General features: G+C 46.5%; 1 protein-coding gene across 1 annotated transcript in view; it reads left to right on the plus strand.

The window, feature by feature from the left end:
• Nucleotides 1-18,370, plus strand: part of LOC133110370 (neurexophilin-4) — a 119,038-nt gene that overhangs the window by 75,950 nt on the left and 24,718 nt on the right. The window lies entirely within an intron of this gene.

An 18,370-nucleotide genomic window follows, 5' to 3' on the forward strand; every position in this document is an offset into this window, starting at 1 on the left:
AATTTGCAAAAATTTTAAAAAAACTTCTTTCATGTTGTCATTATGGGGTGTTATGTGTAGAATTTATTCCATTTTGGAATAAGGCTGTAACATAACAAAATGTGGGAAAAGTGAAGCGCTGTGAATACTTTCCGGATGCACTGTACTTCACCGCACTATACCTATTTTTTGTTCACTGTGGAGCAGAGACCTAATATTGTAGGACCATATTGTATTATACTGTGATGCAGAATGATGTGCAACAATTACACAGGTACAGTCTAGTGTATAAAGTTGAAGGCACACCTGTTCTCCAGTCTAAATGTCTGTATTGTGGATGCTACTGTGTAGTGACTCAGATTGGGCTGGACTCTCTGCCCAGCCTCCCTCTTCATGATTTATGACATGGTCCACCAAAGTGGCCCTAATATCGTTAGAAATACATCTCCGTCTATTGGCTGGTCCCCTTTTCTGTTCTTGGTTCGTCCTTCTCTAGCTCTAGCTCTAGCTGTAGCTCTAGCTGTAGCTCTAGCTGTAGTTCTAGCTCTAGCTGTAGCTGTAGTTCTCGCTATAGCTCTAGCTCTAGCTGTAGCTGTAGCTCTAGCTCTAGCTCTAGCTGTAGTTCTAGCTGTAGCTCTAGCTGTAGTTCTAGCTGTAGCTGTAGCTGTGGCTCCAGCTCTAGCTGTAGCTGTAGCTCTAGCTGTAGTTCTAGCTGTAGCTCTAGCTGTAGTTCTAGCTGTAGCTGTAGCTCTAGCTGTAGCTCTAGCTGTAGCTGTAGTTATGTTGTAGCTGTAGCTGTGGCTCTAGCTGTAGCTGTAGCTGTGGCTCTAGCTCTAGCTGTAGCTCTAGCTGTAGCTCTAGCTCTAGCTGTAGCTCTAGCTGTAGCTCTAGCTCTTGCTCTTGCTGCCTCCAGTGTTTTCCCAATGATTACCAGAGATTTCATTCTTGAAGGAAGTGTCTAATGTATGAAACTGTGTAGTGTTTTGCAAGAAGTGTGTTGCGGAATTACAAACAAAGTGCAAAGCAGAGAATCTGTTTGTACTTTTGGTGTCTTTGATTAAGGCATGGTCACAAAAGTTAAGGTTTTGATGCTTTTGTCTAAGCATTCAATTTTAGAGTGGAAGCAATTGGAAAAAACTGTAAATGTAAATGGGGTCTTAGGTATTTTTATATTTAGTTAAAGGAGGCTGTCTGGGATTAATGAGAGAGCAAGAAGCATGTGAGACAGACAAGGACTGCAGAACAACTCTGGCGAATGGCAAATTCTCCAATACGTTTTCTTATAACACTGCAGGACAGGGCACCTAAGAGCCTGTGTGTGTGTGTGTGTGTGCATGTGTGTGTGAGTGTGTGTAGGTGTGTGTGCATGTGTGTGTGCGTGTGTGTGCATGTGTGTGTGTGTGTGCACGTGTGTGTGTGTGTGTGTGTGTGTGTGAGTGTGCGTATGTATGTGTGTGTTTGTGTGTCTGCCTGTGTGTGTGTGTTTGTGTGTGCGTGTGTGTGTGTGTAGGTGTGTGTGTGTGTGCATGTGTGTGTGCATGTGTGTGTGCGTGTGTGTGCATGTGTGTGTGTGTGTGCACGTGTGTGTGTGTGTGTGTGTGTGTGCATGTGTAGCTGGGGCTTTCTTGCAGAGGGATGTATGTGTGGCCTGCTGAACAGGCTCAGTTAGATGTAGAGATGCACAGACCTTGCTTGTAGATGGGCCTGTCTTTCTCATTTCTATCCATATTTCTGTATCAGAAGCATGAGTGGGGCAAGTGAAGCGTGCAGGCGTGGAGGCCAGGGGGTTTCTGCACCCAGCCCCCTGCTGGGGTCTGCACTCCAACACCATCAGCACCCAGACTGGATTTCACACTCTCAGAACATCCATCATGCTCCCGACTGAGTTCCTGAGTTCCCGAGCTCCTGAGCGTAGCAAAGCAGCAGGCAGGCTGGTGTTCAGTTCATGGACGCTCGTGTTCAGTTCATGGACGCTGGTGTTCAGTTCATGGAGCCCAGTGTTCAGTTCATGCAGGCTAGTGTTCAGTTCATGGACGCTAGTGTTCAGTTCATGGAGGCTAGTGTTCAGTTCATGGAGCCTAGTGTTCAGTTCATGCAGACTAGTGTTCAGTTCATGCAGGCTAGTGTTCAGTTCATGGAGCCTAGTGTTCAGTTAATGCAGGCTAGTGTTCAGTTCATGCAGGCTAGTGTTCAGTTCATGGAGGCTAGTGTTCAGTGGCGGCCTGTGGCGTAGTGGTTAAGGTAAATGACTGGGACCCGCATGGTTCTTCCGTTCTGTTCCGTTCGATCCCCGGTGCAGCCACAATAAGATCTGCATAGTCGTTGGGCCTTTGAGCAAGGCCCTTAGCCCTGCATTGCTCCAGGGGAGGATTGTCTCCTGCTTAGTCTAAATCAGCTGTAAGTTGCTTTGGATAAAAACGTCAGCCAAATGCCAATGCCTCTCTCCTGAGAGTGTAGAGCAGTGAGTAGTGTTCCTCTCTCCTGGATGTAGAGCAGTGACTAGTGTTCCTCTCTCCTGGATGTAGGGCAGTGACTAATGTTCCTCTCTCCTGAATGTAGAGCAGTGACTAGTGTTCCTCTCTCCTGAATGTAGAGCAGTGACTAGTGTTCCTCTCTCCTGGATGTAGAGCAGTGACTAGTGTTCCTCTCTCCTGGATGTAGAGCAGTGACTAGTGTTCCTCTCTCCTGAATGTAGAGCAGTGACTAGTGTTCCTCTCTCCTGAATGTGGAGTGGAGGGCTCTGTAGGTGGTGTGTACAGAACATGTACGGCACCCTTCATGTCAAGCATTACTGAGAATGCTGGAGATACTTTTGCTCTCATATAGAGCAATCAGGGTGTAATGAAATTAACTGAACATATTCAATTTGATTCAAGGCTGAACAAAATGAGTGCCTATGTTGATTATTTACACGGTGATACTCTGAAAGGATGATTCAATGATTTTATGCTGTTTGCATATCTGTATTCTGTATGTGCATTTCAACTGAACAGTGTATTGCTTAGAACAGTTAGTGGCACAGCAGGGTGTAGAAGTGGCAGATTGTGAGACGCGACCCACCACCAGGGGGGTGGAGTAAAGGCTGCGGGGTGGAGTAAAGGGGGTGGAGTAAAGGCAGGGGGGTGGAGTAAAGGCAGGGGGGTGGAGTAAAGGCTGGGGGGTGGAGTAAAGGCAGGGGGGTGGAGTAAAGGCAGGGGGGTGGAGTAAAGGCTGGGGGGTGGAGTAAAGGGGGTGGAGTAAAGGGGGTGGAGTAAAGGCAGGGGGTGGAGTAAAGGTGGTGGAGTAAAGGCAGGGGGGTGGAATAAAGGGGGTGGAGTAAAGGCAGGGGGGTGGAGTAAAGGGGGTGGATTAAAGGCAAGGGGGTGGAGTAAAGGGGGTGGAGTAAAGGCAAGGGGGTGGAGTAAAGGGGGTGGAGTAAAGGCAGGGGGGTGGAGTAAAGGGGGTGGAGTAAAGGCAGGGGTGGAGTAAAGGGGGTGGAGTAAAGGCAGGGGGTGGTGTAAGTGCATCATTCTGACCAGGTGTTTAGTATCGCTGCGGGTTTTCCTCTTGACACGGTAACGTAGATTTTTTTAAATTGCTCATTTGAACAGCAAGGGTTAGGGCTTGAGCCAGGTTGTTTGTCTATTACCTGTTAATCACTTCTACTGGTTGCATACCTGTAGAGTGATTGAACATTTGTCTTAGGTAACTTAAATAGCTGTGGAATTTATCAGTAGATTAGCTTTGATTTGGTATTGCTTGTGAGCAATTGTAGGCCATTTAAATAGGCGTGTCAGAGCGACGCTAGCGTATATTAGACTGGCGAAAGTTGTCCTTAGTCAGTAAGTGCATCATTCTGACCAGGTGTTTAGTATCGCTGCGGGTTTTCCTCTTGACACGGTAACGTAGATTTTTTTAAATTGCTCATTTGAACAGCAAGGGTTAGGGCTTGAGCCAGGTTGTTTGTCTATTACCTGTTAATCACTTCTACTGGTTGCATACCTGTAGAGTGATTGAACATTTGTCTTAGGTAACTTAAATAGCTGTGGAATTTATCAGTAGATTAGCTTTGATTTGGTATTGCTTGTGAGCAATTGTAGGCCATTTAAATAGGCGTGTCAGAGCGACGCTAGCGTATATTAGACTGGCGAAAGTTGTCCTTAGTCAGTAAGTGCATCATTCTGACCAGGTGTTTAGTATCGCTGCGGGTTTTCCTCTTGACACGGTAACGTAGATTTTTTTAAATTGCTCATTTGAACAGCAAGGGTTAGGGCTTGAGCCAGGTTGTTTGTCTATTACCTGTTAATCACTTCTACTGGTTGCATACCTGTAGAGTGATTGAACATTTGTCTTAGGTAACTTAAATAGCTGTGGAATTTATCAGTAGATTAGCTTTGATTTGGTATTGCTTGTGAGCAATTGTAGGCCATTTAAATAGGCGTGTCAGAGCGACGCTAGCGTATATTAGACTGGCGAAAGTTGTCCTTAGTCAGTAAGTGCATCATTCTGACCAGGTGTTTAGTATCGCTGCGGGTTTTCCTCTTGACACGGTAACGTAGATTTTTTTAAATTGCTCATTTGAACAGCAAGGGTTAGGGCTTGAGCCAGGTTGTTTGTCTATTACCTGTTAATCACTTCTACTGGTTGCATACCTGTAGAGTGATTGAACATTTGTCTTAGGTAACTTAAATAGCTGTGGAATTTATCAGTAGATTAGCTTTGATTTGGTATTGCTTGTGAGCAATTGTAGGCCATTTAAATAGGCGTGTCAGAGCGACGCTAGCGTATATTAGACTGGCGAAAGTTGTCCTTAGTCAGTAAGTGCATCATTCTGACCAGGTGTTTAGTATCGCTGCGGGTTTTCCTCTTGACACGGTAACGTAGATTTTTTTAAATTGCTCATTTGAACAGCAAGGGTTAGGGCTTGAGCCAGGTTGTTTGTCTATTACCTGTTAATCACTTCTACTGGTTGCATACCTGTAGAGTGATTGAACATTTGTCTTAGGTAACTTAAATAGCTGTGGAATTTATCAGTAGATTAGCTTTGATTTGGTATTGCTTGTGAGCAATTGTAGGCCATTTAAATAGGCGTGTCAGAGCGACGCTAGCGTATATTAGACTGGCGAAAGTTGTCCTTAGTCAGTAAGTGCATCATTCTGACCAGGTGTTTAGTATCGCTGCGGGTTTTCCTCTTGACACGGTAACGTAGATTTTTTTAAATTGCTCATTTGAACAGCAAGGGTTAGGGCTTGAGCCAGGTTGTTTGTCTATTACCTGTTAATCACTTCTACTGGTTGCATACCTGTAGAGTGATTGAACATTTGTCTTAGGTAACTTAAATAGCTGTGGAATTTATCAGTAGATTAGCTTTGATTTGGTATTGCTTGTGAGCAATTGTAGGCCATTTAAATAGGCGTGTCAGAGCGACGCTAGCGTATATTAGACTGGCGAAAGTTGTCCTTAGTCAGTAAGTGCATCATTCTGACCAGGTGTTTAGTATCGCTGCGGGTTTTCCTCTTGACACGGTAACGTAGATTTTTTTAAATTGCTCATTTGAACAGCAAGGGTTAGGGCTTGAGCCAGGTTGTTTGTCTATTACCTGTTAATCACTTCTACTGGTTGCATACCTGTAGAGTGATTGAACATTTGTCTTAGGTAACTTAAATAGCTGTGGAATTTATCAGTAGATTAGCTTTGATTTGGTATTGCTTGTGAGCAATTGTAGGCCATTTAAATAGGCGTGTCAGAGCGACGCTAGCGTATATTAGACTGGCGAAAGTTGTCCTTAGTCAGTAAGTGCATCATTCTGACCAGGTGTTTAGTATCGCTGCGGGTTTTCCTCTTGACACGGTAACGTAGATTTTTTTAAATTGCTCATTTGAACAGCAAGGGTTAGGGCTTGAGCCAGGTTGTTTGTCTATTACCTGTTAATCACTTCTACTGGTTGCATACCTGTAGAGTGATTGAACATTTGTCTTAGGTAACTTAAATAGCTGTGGAATTTATCAGTAGATTAGCTTTGATTTGGTATTGCTTGTGAGCAATTGTAGGCCATTTAAATAGGCGTGTCAGAGCGACGCTAGCGTATATTAGACTGGCGAAAGTTGTCCTTAGTCAGTAAGTGCATCATTCTGACCAGGTGTTTAGTATCGCTGCGGGTTTTCCTCTTGACACGGTAACGTAGATTTTTTTAAATTGCTCATTTGAACAGCAAGGGTTAGGGCTTGAGCCAGGTTGTTTGTCTATTACCTGTTAATCACTTCTACTGGTTGCATACCTGTAGAGTGATTGAACATTTGTCTTAGGTAACTTAAATAGCTGTGGAATTTATCAGTAGATTAGCTTTGATTTGGTATTGCTTGTGAGCAATTGTAGGCCATTTAAATAGGCGTGTCAGAGCGACGCTAGCGTATATTAGACTGGCGAAAGTTGTCCTTAGTCAGTAAGTGCATCATTCTGACCAGGTGTTTAGTATCGCTGCGGGTTTTCCTCTTGACACGGTAACGTAGATTTTTTTAAATTGCTCATTTGAACAGCAAGGGTTAGGGCTTGAGCCAGGTTGTTTGTCTATTACCTGTTAATCACTTCTACTGGTTGCATACCTGTAGAGTGATTGAACATTTGTCTTAGGTAACTTAAATAGCTGTGGAATTTATCAGTAGATTAGCTTTGATTTGGTATTGCTTGTGAGCAATTGTAGGCCATTTAAATAGGCGTGTCAGAGCGACGCTAGCGTATATTAGACTGGCGAAAGTTGTCCTTAGTCAGTAAGTGCATCATTCTGACCAGGTGTTTAGTATCGCTGCGGGTTTTCCTCTTGACACGGTAACGTAGATTTTTTTAAATTGCTCATTTGAACAGCAAGGGTTAGGGCTTGAGCCAGGTTGTTTGTCTATTACCTGTTAATCACTTCTACTGGTTGCATACCTGTAGAGTGATTGAACATTTGTCTTAGGTAACTTAAATAGCTGTGGAATTTATCAGTAGATTAGCTTTGATTTGGTATTGCTTGTGAGCAATTGTAGGCCATTTAAATAGGCGTGTCAGAGCGACGCTAGCGTATATTAGACTGGCGAAAGTTGTCCTTAGTCAGTAAGTGCATCATTCTGACCAGGTGTTTAGTATCGCTGCGGGTTTTCCTCTTGACACGGTAACGTAGATTTTTTTAAATTGCTCATTTGAACAGCAAGGGTTAGGGCTTGAGCCAGGTTGTTTGTCTATTACCTGTTAATCACTTCTACTGGTTGCATACCTGTAGAGTGATTGAACATTTGTCTTAGGTAACTTAAATAGCTGTGGAATTTATCAGTAGATTAGCTTTGATTTGGTATTGCTTGTGAGCAATTGTAGGCCATTTAAATAGGCGTGTCAGAGCGACGCTAGCGTATATTAGACTGGCGAAAGTTGTCCTTAGTCAGTAAGTGCATCATTCTGACCAGGTGTTTAGTATCGCTGCGGGTTTTCCTCTTGACACGGTAACGTAGATTTTTTTAAATTGCTCATTTGAACAGCAAGGGTTAGGGCTTGAGCCAGGTTGTTTGTCTATTACCTGTTAATCACTTCTACTGGTTGCATACCTGTAGAGTGATTGAACATTTGTCTTAGGTAACTTAAATAGCTGTGGAATTTATCAGTAGATTAGCTTTGATTTGGTATTGCTTGTGAGCAATTGTAGGCCATTTAAATAGGCGTGTCAGAGCGACGCTAGCGTATATTAGACTGGCGAAAGTTGTCCTTAGTCAGTAAGTGCATCATTCTGACCAGGTGTTTAGTATCGCTGCGGGTTTTCCTCTTGACACGGTAACGTAGATTTTTTTAAATTGCTCATTTGAACAGCAAGGGTTAGGGCTTGAGCCAGGTTGTTTGTCTATTACCTGTTAATCACTTCTACTGGTTGCATACCTGTAGAGTGATTGAACATTTGTCTTAGGTAACTTAAATAGCTGTGGAATTTATCAGTAGATTAGCTTTGATTTGGTATTGCTTGTGAGCAATTGTAGGCCATTTAAATAGGCGTGTCAGAGCGACGCTAGCGTATATTAGACTGGCGAAAGTTGTCCTTAGTCAGTAAGTGCATCATTCTGACCAGGTGTTTAGTATCGCTGCGGGTTTTCCTCTTGACACGGTAACGTAGATTTTTTTAAATTGCTCATTTGAACAGCAAGGGTTAGGGCTTGAGCCAGGTTGTTTGTCTATTACCTGTTAATCACTTCTACTGGTTGCATACCTGTAGAGTGATTGAACATTTGTCTTAGGTAACTTAAATAGCTGTGGAATTTATCAGTAGATTAGCTTTGATTTGGTATTGCTTGTGAGCAATTGTAGGCCATTTAAATAGGCGTGTCAGAGCGACGCTAGCGTATATTAGACTGGCGAAAGTTGTCCTTAGTCAGTAAGTGCATCATTCTGACCAGGTGTTTAGTATCGCTGCGGGTTTTCCTCTTGACACGGTAACGTAGATTTTTTTAAATTGCTCATTTGAACAGCAAGGGTTAGGGCTTGAGCCAGGTTGTTTGTCTATTACCTGTTAATCACTTCTACTGGTTGCATACCTGTAGAGTGATTGAACATTTGTCTTAGGTAACTTAAATAGCTGTGGAATTTATCAGTAGATTAGCTTTGATTTGGTATTGCTTGTGAGCAATTGTAGGCCATTTAAATAGGCGTGTCAGAGCGACGCTAGCGTCGCTCCGTCCCCGTTTGTGATGTTATGTTTCTCCCCATCCCAGTCTGCTCTCTCCCTCGAAGACCCCCTCTGCGACGTGGGCCTCCACGGCGTCGGAACCCCTCAAACCTCAGCTATCCCCCGCTGACCCCCTGTGAGGACTTTGCTGTCACAGGGGGACTATGGAACTGCCAGTCTGCCACTCGGAAGGCTGACTTCATCCCTGCGTATGCCTCCCTCCAGTCCCTACAATTCCTTGCCCTAACTGAGACCTAATCATCTTCTCATCTAATCGATGAGAAGGTCGCAGTCATCCGCAGATCCTTTACAACCGCCGCCCCCCTCACTGTGCCCTTCCCCCCCTCTAGGCCCATCCCTTCCTTTTCCACTTTCTCCCCCCTTACAGACTCTGATGTTTCTCAACTCCTGCTCTGCCACCGCCCTACAACCTGTGCCCTTGACCCTATCCCCTCTTCTCTTCTCCAAACTATCACACCTGACATTCTCCCATTTGTCACCTCCCTTGTCAACTCCTCCCTGTCTTCCGGCTGTTTTCCGGCATCCTCCAAGAGGGCCCACATCACTCCGCTGCTAAAAAAGCCTACCCTGGATCCCTCCATCATCCAGAACTACCGCCCGGTATCTCTTCTTCCTTTCCTTTCTAAAACTATAGAACGAGCCGCTTCTACTCAACTTTCTTCCTTCTTTTCTAACAACAACCTGCTAGACCCCCATCAGTCTGGCTTCAGATCGGGCCACTCGACAGAGACTGCGCTCCTCTCCGTCAGTGAGTCACTTCATGCCGCACGAGCAGCCTCCCTCTCCTCTGTCCTCATTCTTCTAGATCTCTCTGCTGCCTTCGACACTGTGGATCACTCCATCCTCCTGTCTGCCCTGTCAGCAACGGGCATCTGTGGCACAGCCCTGGACTGGATTGAGTCCTACCTCTCTGGTCGCTCCTTCCAGGTTGCCTGGGCTGGTTCGGTATCGACACCTCGGCCCCTCGCCACAGGAGTTCCCCAGGGCTCAGTCCTTGGCCCGCTTCTTTTTTCTCTCTACACTCGCTCCCTTGGCCCTGTGATCACTGCACATGGGCTATCCTACCACTGCTATGCGGACGATACCCAACTCTTCGTCTCGTTCCCGCCGTCTGATACGCAGGTTTCAGCCCGTATCTCTGCTTGCCTGAGGGACATCCAGAGCTGGATGGACAACCACCATCTAAAGCTCAACCCAGGTAAAACTGAAATGATATTCATCCCTGCTAATACCTCTCCCCATCTGGATCTCTCCATTTCCCTCGGGGATACCACACTCACGCCGTCACCCAGTGCAAGGAACCTCGGCGTGGTGATGGACAGCAGACTGTCCCTTTCCGAGAACATTGCGGCGGTGACCCGGTCTTGCAGGTTCTTCCTATACAACATACGGAGAATCCGCCCCTTTCTCACCCCCTACTCGACCCAGCTCCTGGTCCAAGCGATGGTTCTGTCCCGCCTGGACTACTGCAATTCCCTCTTGGCTGGCCTCCCAGCGTCTGCCATCAGACCCCTCCAACTCATCCAGAATGCAGCAGCTCGTCTGGTCTTCAACCTTCCCAAATACTCACACGTCACCCCCCTGCTTACTTCCCTCCACTGGCTGCCTGTCATGGCTCGCATCAAATTCAAAACATTGGTGCTAGCCTTCCAAGCAGTTAAAGGGTCTTCCCCAGCTTATCTGCAAAAAATCATCAGACCCTACACCCCTGCCAGACCTCTTCGTTCAGCCTCCACAGGCCGCTTGGCACCTCCCCCTCTCAGAACCTCCACCTCACGCTCACGACTACTGTCTGTTCTGGCTCCACGGTGGTGGAACGAACTCCCCGTTGAGGTCAGAACTATAGAATCCCTCCCCACCTTCAAGCGCAAGCTGAAGACACACCTCTTCAAACAGCACCTCTCCCCATCCCTCCCTACCTCCCTGTGAACCTTAATTGTTGTCTCTGTGACTTGTGTATCAGTATTTTAGTTGGCTAGGTAAGCAGTGTTTGGATAGTTAACTTTGGTGACTTTTGCTCTGTTTGTTTGTTTGTTCAAAAAAAAAAAAAAAAAAAGAAATGGCCCTGGTCCTTATCTTTGTTGTACAGGTAGCAGTTGAAATTGTACTTACCTCTAGGGTCTTTCAGCGAACTTATCCCTGGTTATGGGTATGCACTTTGTTGTACGTCGCTCTGGATAAGAGCGTCTGCCAAATGCCAATAATGTAATGTAATGTAATGAGTAAAGGCAGGGGGTGGAGTAAAGGCAGGGGGTGGAGTAAAGGGGGTGGAGTAAAGGCAGGGGGTGGAGTAAAGGCAGCAAACATTTCGTCTTTCCGTCTCTTTCCGTCCTTCAGTTCCCTGCCTGCGATGGTCACCCCCGTGCGTCAGGGCCCCTCTCCCGCACTCTTCTACTCATTCTGTAGATGGGCTTTCCTCTCCCCCTTTCATTCATCCCCCTCCTTTTAATGTATTTCTGATATTTCTGCTGTTTATTTCTCTGGACTGCGTGCCCGTGGCTGATAAGTTGCAAACACCAGAGGCATCAATCACTGTCACTTCCCGGCCCTGTGTGTCGCTCATTCTGCCCCCTCTCCGTCTCCCTTTCCCCGTCATGAATGTTAAATCCTGCCGATACACCGATGTGCGAAGGGGGCACGGTTCGCGACGGCAATCCCAGTCAAATATATGTTTACACCTCGGCAAATGAGAAATTCGGCGGTGCAACGTCAGTTCTGGTTCCCCGCGTCTGACGGGAGGCCCACCCATCCTGGCCAGTTATTTAGATGAATGATTAAACGTAAAGTTCAGCGGCGAGCCTCTGCGCTCTGAATAGGGAGAGAATAGGGGCGCTGTCATCTTTTGATGCATTGCCTGCCACCCTGCATGCAAAAAACCAGCACTGCCGTCACCGCCCCCGCCCCCCCCCCCCCACCCCTGCCCCCCACCCCTGCCCCCCGCCCCCCGCCCCCCGCCCGCCCCGCCAGCGCAGCAGGGGGGTGATTGATCAAAGCCCGCCCCCCACGGTGCAGACTACTGTACGAGCTGGAGCACGCCCAGCCCTGACAGCCCGGATGCCCAGTCAGAGGGCCCTGTCGCAGGCGCTGTGACCCGCGTCCCGGCCCTGTCTTCTGCCTCCTCAAAGCCTCCATGGTTTCATTTCATTTTACGGGCACATTTTTAAATCCCCTCAGACTCTTTTTTTCATTTTCTTTTTTTTTTAGACAAGGGGCACATTAAAGTCTCTAATCGATGACAAAGTAATGTGCCCCTTGGTACTTGTTCCATAGTAAACCAAATGATATTTTAATGAACCCATTTGCTCTTTATGGGGCTGGCAGTGAAAATGAGACCCTATCCTCTCGGGCTGAGCTGGAGCACACAACCCGCTAATGAACAGCACACACCACTGATCCTGGATCAGCCCCTTGTTCATCAGGCCTCTCGGAGAAGAGCTGATCTGCGACCAGTATCCATTCTGAGCTGATCTGCGACCAGTATCCATTCTGAGCTGATCCTAGATAAGTGGGCTTGTTCTAAGACACTTAATGTATACAGTGCACATAGTGACCGCTTTATTATTATTAGGTATTTATTAGACATATTTTTAAACTTATTGTTCCTCTGATGCTATACTAGCCCATCCACTTATGGCTGCAGTTTGGATCAGAACCGCTCAGCCAGGTCGGTTGGGCGAGGTGAAGCCGTGGAGTGTGCGGACGTTCCCGCCGTGGAGTGTGCCGATGTTCCCGCCGTGGGGACGGGCCGTGCCTCTCTCTCACGGCTCAGACGCATTACCCTGAACGCCCGCGTCTGCACCATCGCTCAGCGGCTAAATCAATTACAGTGGATGAGTCCCGGGAATCAGCGAGAGGCCATTACAGAGAGAGACTCCCATCAAGAGCCTTTACTCCTCTCCCCTCGCTGCTCCCAACGCGCTCCTTTGAATTCTTACCAACATCTTCTTTCGCTTTTTATTCTCCCCCTTCCTCTGCGATGAAATGTCATCTTGCTCCTTGACTAGGCACACACCATCTTTAATATCGAGTGTTCCTATTTAACATTTCTGCCGTCTCTCCTGATTGCTCTGGAGGAAATGCAGAGCTGTGTTTTCATTTTCTCCCAAATGTTCAAATGTGTCGGACCTGAGTCTGCGGTGAGAGGGGGATTTTTGCAGCCCCACCCTACCGAGAGAGAAACTTTAACATTATCCATTCCACCCCCGCCACCCTCTCTCCATTTTTCATCTTAGAGGTCAAAGATCCCACTAAAGCTTCTTCCATTTTTGTCACGTTAATAAAAACCGCAGAATAACTTCCTTTTATCATTTTCTGATCTTTTTTTCTTTCAGACTTACGTCACGGTTCCCTCCATCAGTATCGCGCTGTGCTTCTCAATCTTATCTCTGAATACATTTCGGGCGGCATTCATTTGAAATATGAGTGGCTCTTCCAAACTCACAACGACGCTTTAATATCTGTAATTTGGTGGCCTCCATTTTCACACAATGCGTTGCCATGGCCATACGTCCCTCAGGTTCTCCGAGGTCACATTCTGCAGATACATGTTCTTCTTCCCAGTAAAACTATGGGTTCTATTTTCACAGTCAAAGCACAACTGTCAAACCCAAGTTTCCAGTTCTATATGGAGATGCTGTACAAGAGTGAGAACCACAGGAGTGAGGACCACTTATATAATACATGTGAAGTGTGAAAGCTCCTGAATACCCCTTGTTGACTTTGCTGTAAGACCAGAATGTGCTAGCTGAGAAGCAGAGACATTAAGGTCAAAGGCTGTCTGTCTGCTGGAGAGAGACAGAGAAAGACTCATAGTAAGCACTTAATCCAGAAAGTGGTCTAATAGTAATAAGGATTATCACTAAAAGGTTATTTGTAATCATGTGATTGTCTTTATGTTAACACACATTGTCAATTAAGAATCAGTTAAGAAAATGACCCTTACATTTCCCTCCTTTTATCATTTCCTGAAACATGTTCTCTGTTTGGACATAATGGCTCTTGCTGTGGTTCGGTGGAGTCCCTCAGAAATTGCTTTGTAGCCCTTTCCAGACTGATATACAGTACTGTGCAAAAGTCTTAGGCACCTGTATAACATTCTGTACCAATAAGATTCTTGCCACAGTTCTTCTGCAGACTTTGGTTGGCTCCTTTCTTCTGATCTCAGACAGCCTTGATCAAGTTTTTATGTAAAATGTAGTCAGTTGCTTACAGTAATATGTTACTTTTTAACATTAAATACAAAAATGTCTCTGTAAAATTTTATCTTTTGGAAAATAAATATTTGGAAATCTCAAATGTGTTCTTTTATACTAACACACACAAAAAATAAACATATATAAGTCTAGGGTGCCTAAGACTTCTGCATAGTTTAGTATTTCAAAAACTTCAGGAATTTATTTTATTCCAAAATATAACCAATGTATTTGTATGAAAGCAGTTCTGCACAGCGATGTGAAAGACTGATGTTAGGGAGTGTTTGCTTGCCTTTATTGCTGCTAAAGGTGGTTCAACCAGCTATTACGTTTCAGGGGGCAATTACTTTTTCACAGGGGTGATATTGGTGTTTGATAACTTTTTTCAGGAAATAAATGAAATAATTCCAAAAATGTGTTTTGCGTTTACCCAGTTGCCCTTTGTCTATTACATTTCATCTAAAGATCTGAAGCTGATGCAGCAATACAGGCAATCAGGAAGAGACCTTTTTCATGGCACTGTATACATATAATGTGTACATACAATCTTTTTTATTTTCTAATTAATTGTTGTCAAACTTAGTTATTGTTTGTTTGTTGTAGTATCATATTTTACCATTATAGTTATCTGAGCACACTTCTGCCGGTTACTTAACAATTCAATGTTAATATTCTTAACTATTGTAAAGGAGAGGTATGTGCTATTGATGTGGCTCTATGATATTGCTGCTCCATACAGCATATTCTTGCAATGCAAGATGATATATCGGAAGTGAAACTTTTGGTGTTGGTGATATAATGAACATATTTTTTAGTAAGCATTATTTGAGTAAAAATATCTCTCAAATAATTGGGCCGATCTGTCAGGGCTTGTAGAACAGAGGAACCAAATGCAGACTCAGGGCAAAGTTTAAAATGGTAGGCTTTATTACAACAGGCTGAATAAAGAGCATAATCCAAAAAACAAGTCCGAACTGGCTGGTGCTGAGGCCAGGGCAGAGGTGCAGAATTCCACAATCTGAGAAACAGGGTCCAGATAGTCTAGCAGAGGTTCAGTAAACAGGAGATCCAAAATCAGAATACAGAAACAGAGGCTACAGGGAAACAGAGGCTAGAGCATTACATTACATTATTGGCATTTGGCAGACGCTTTTATCCAGAGCGACGTACAGTTGATTAGACTAAGCAGGAGACAATCCTCCCCTGGAGCAATGCGGGGTTATGGGTCTTGCTAAAGGGCCCAACGACTGTGCGGACATTATTGTAGCTACACTGGGATTCGAACCTCCAACCTTGCGTGTCCCAGTCATTTACCTTAACCACTACACTACAGACCGCTACAGCGTAACACACACACCTATACACCAGGAATCAGAACTGACGAACTAACCCTGATGCGAGCCCGGGGCTTCAGGAGCTTCAGGTGACCAAGAGGCTTCAGGCAATGTTGACACTTCAGTCTGCCTCTGTTCTTGACCTGGAGGGGCCCGGGGTCTGAGACTAAGATGAGGCCTTAAACGGCGCTGTGGCAGGGACCTGGGACAGAGTCTAGGATGGTGCTGGAGCAGAAGTCTGGGTCAAATCAGGAGACAGGGCCCTGGGCGGGACCAGTGCAGTTGCTAGAGCCGTTGCTGGTGCCGAAGACAGGACCTGGGTCTTGTGGCAGAGCTGGGTCTTGTGGCAAAGCTGGGTCCTGGGGCAGAGCTGGGTCCTGGGGCAGAGCTGGGTCCTAGGGCAGAGCTGGGTCTTGTGGCAGAGCTGGGTCCTGGGGCAGAGCTGGGTCCTGTGGCAGAGCTGGGTCCTGTGGCAGAGCTGGGTCCTGTGGCAGAGCTGGGTCCTGGGGCAGAGCTGGGTCCTGTGGCAGAGCTGGGTCCTGGGGCAGAGCTGGGTCCTGTGGCAGAGCTGGGTCGTGGGGCAGAGTTGGGTTCTGGGGCAGAGCTGGGTCCTGGGGCAGACCTGGGTCCTGGGGCAGAGCTGGGTCCTGGGGCAGAGCTGGGGCAGGGGCAGAGCTGGGTCCTGTGGCAGAGCTGGGTCCTGTGGCAGAGCTGGGTCCTGGGGCAGAGCTGGGTCCTGTGGCAGAGCTGGGGTAGGGGCAGAGCTGGGTCGTGGGGCAGAATGGACCGGGAAACATTGCGCGGACAGTGGCTGAAAGGGTGCTGTACCTGATCTTGCCAGGGAGTCTTGGCGGAAGGGGTGGAGGCCGTGGGTGAAGGTTGAGGTGATACTGGAGTCTGGGACAGAGAAGAAGATGGAGACATAACCAGCGATGACACAGGGGCCAGCGAGTGGAGTTGACTCTGGGGAAGAGGTCTGGAAACAGGTCCTGAGAGGGGTCTGGACACGGGTCCTGAGAGGGGTCTGGAAACAGGTCCTGAGAGGGGTCTGGACACGGGTCCTGAGAGGGGTCTGGACACGGGTCCTGAGAGGGGTCTGGACACAGGTCCTGAGAGGGGTCTGGACACGGGTCCTGAGAGGGGTCTGGAAACAGGTCCTGAGAGGGGTCTGGACACGGGTCCTGAGAGGGGTCTGGACACGGGTCCTGAGAGGGGTCTGGAAATTGGGTCTGGGGCAAACAGATGACATGACCCGAGGCAGCACTGGGGGCAGGATGTGGGGCAATCTGGGGAACAGAGTTCAAAGGGCTTCTGGAGAAGCTGGAGCAGTACTGGAAACTGGAAGTCCGGGGAAGTACTGGAGAGAGGACTGGGGGTGACCGTCGCACCAGAGTCCAAGAGGGCACTGAGGTGTCTAGACCTTGGGAAACTGGGACTGGGACGTTCCTGGGAACTGGACCGAGAGAGGTGCTGTGGACCAGACCTCAGGCCAAACCGGAAGCTGTACCAGGGGCGGCCCTGGGGACCAGGTCTGGGGTGGAACTGGAAGCTGGGTCTGGTGCTGTGGGTGGAGCTGGGTCTGGTGCAGTGGGTCTGGTGCAGTGGGGGGAGCTGGGTCTGATGCAGTGGGCCTGGTGCAGTGGGAGCTGGGTCTGGTGCAGTGGGGGGAGCTGGGTCTGGTGCAGTGGGCCTGGTGCAGTGGGAGCTGGGTCTGGGGTGAAGCAGGAGGCTGGACCTGCACAACAGACTCATGTATGCTGTTATGTATATGTATGTATGTGTATGTATGCTGTTATGTGTATGTATGTATGTATGTGTATGTATGCTGTTATGTGTATGTATGTATGTATGCTGTTATGTGTATGTATGTATGCTGTTATGTATATGCATGTAAGCTGTTATGTGTATGTGTGTATGTATGTATGTATGTATGTGTATGTATGCTGTTATGTGTATGTATGTATGTATGTGTATGTATGCTGTTATGTGTATGTATGTATGTATGCTGTTATGTATATGCATGTAAGCTGTTATGTGTATGTGTGTATGTATGTATGTATGTATGTGTATGTATGCTGTTATGTATATGTTTGTATGCTGTTTGCATGTATACAGTTTCATACATCCATCCATCCATCCATTATCTGAACCCGCTTATCCTGATCAGGGTCGCAGGGGGGCTGGAGCCTATCCCAGCATACATTGGGCGAAAGGCAGGAATACACCCTGGACAGATCGCCAGTCTATCTCAGGGCACACACACCATTCACTCACACACTCATACCTACGGGCAATTTAGACTCTCCAATCAGCCTAACGTGCATGTCTTTGGACTGTGGGAGGAAACCGGAGTACCCGGAGGAAACCCACGCAGACACGGGGAGAACATGCAAACTCCGCACAGAGAGGCCCCGGCCGACGGGGATTCGAACCCAGGACCTCCTTGCTGTGAGGTGGCAGTGCTACCCACTGCACCATCCGTGCCGCCCAGTTTCATACATATGAACATAAAATAACACATACTGTATGCATGTCTAAATCTGCTGGCCAATAGTTCTGTATTGTCATTTAGACCAGGGGTTCCTGGTATAAAGGACAATTTTCCTGGGACACCAGTCAACTTTGTCACTGCACCTGTTACATGCACTCTACATACAAATGTACAAAAACATTGGATTCCACTCTTTTAACATACTGTACAAGGGAAGGGAACTTTAGTTCCTATTTTAGTTGCCATTCATCCTAGAACTTTAGTAACCACTGACTTTTTATTCTTCGAATAGCACGGACCATTCACTTCAGAACTTAAATAATTATGTTTAAAATGATTTTAGCAAATTAAAATATGTTTTTGTCTATGATCTGAACTGAATTGATTTGGGCGTGCAATAATATGTCAAAGATCATTCCATCATATAAATCTACCCTCTGGAATAACTTGCAGTCAATGTGTGATTTCTTTTGGCTGGCTTTAGTCACTTCACAGAGGCAGCTGATAGTTATTTCATGCCTCCTCATAATAATAGCCAAGCTGAATAAATTAATATTTCATGCTCAAAAATGTAAGATGGATTTCTTTAACCATTTTTTTAAAGTATGTATAACAGATTGTCACAAATTCAACATCAATAATCTGCAAAGGATAACAATCAATTTTGACGAAGACTGTGATTAGATACTGT

Source organism: Conger conger, chromosome 14 (assembly GCF_963514075.1).
Source record: "Conger conger chromosome 14, fConCon1.1, whole genome shotgun sequence".
Classification (NCBI taxonomy): domain Eukaryota; kingdom Metazoa; phylum Chordata; class Actinopteri; order Anguilliformes; family Congridae; genus Conger; species Conger conger.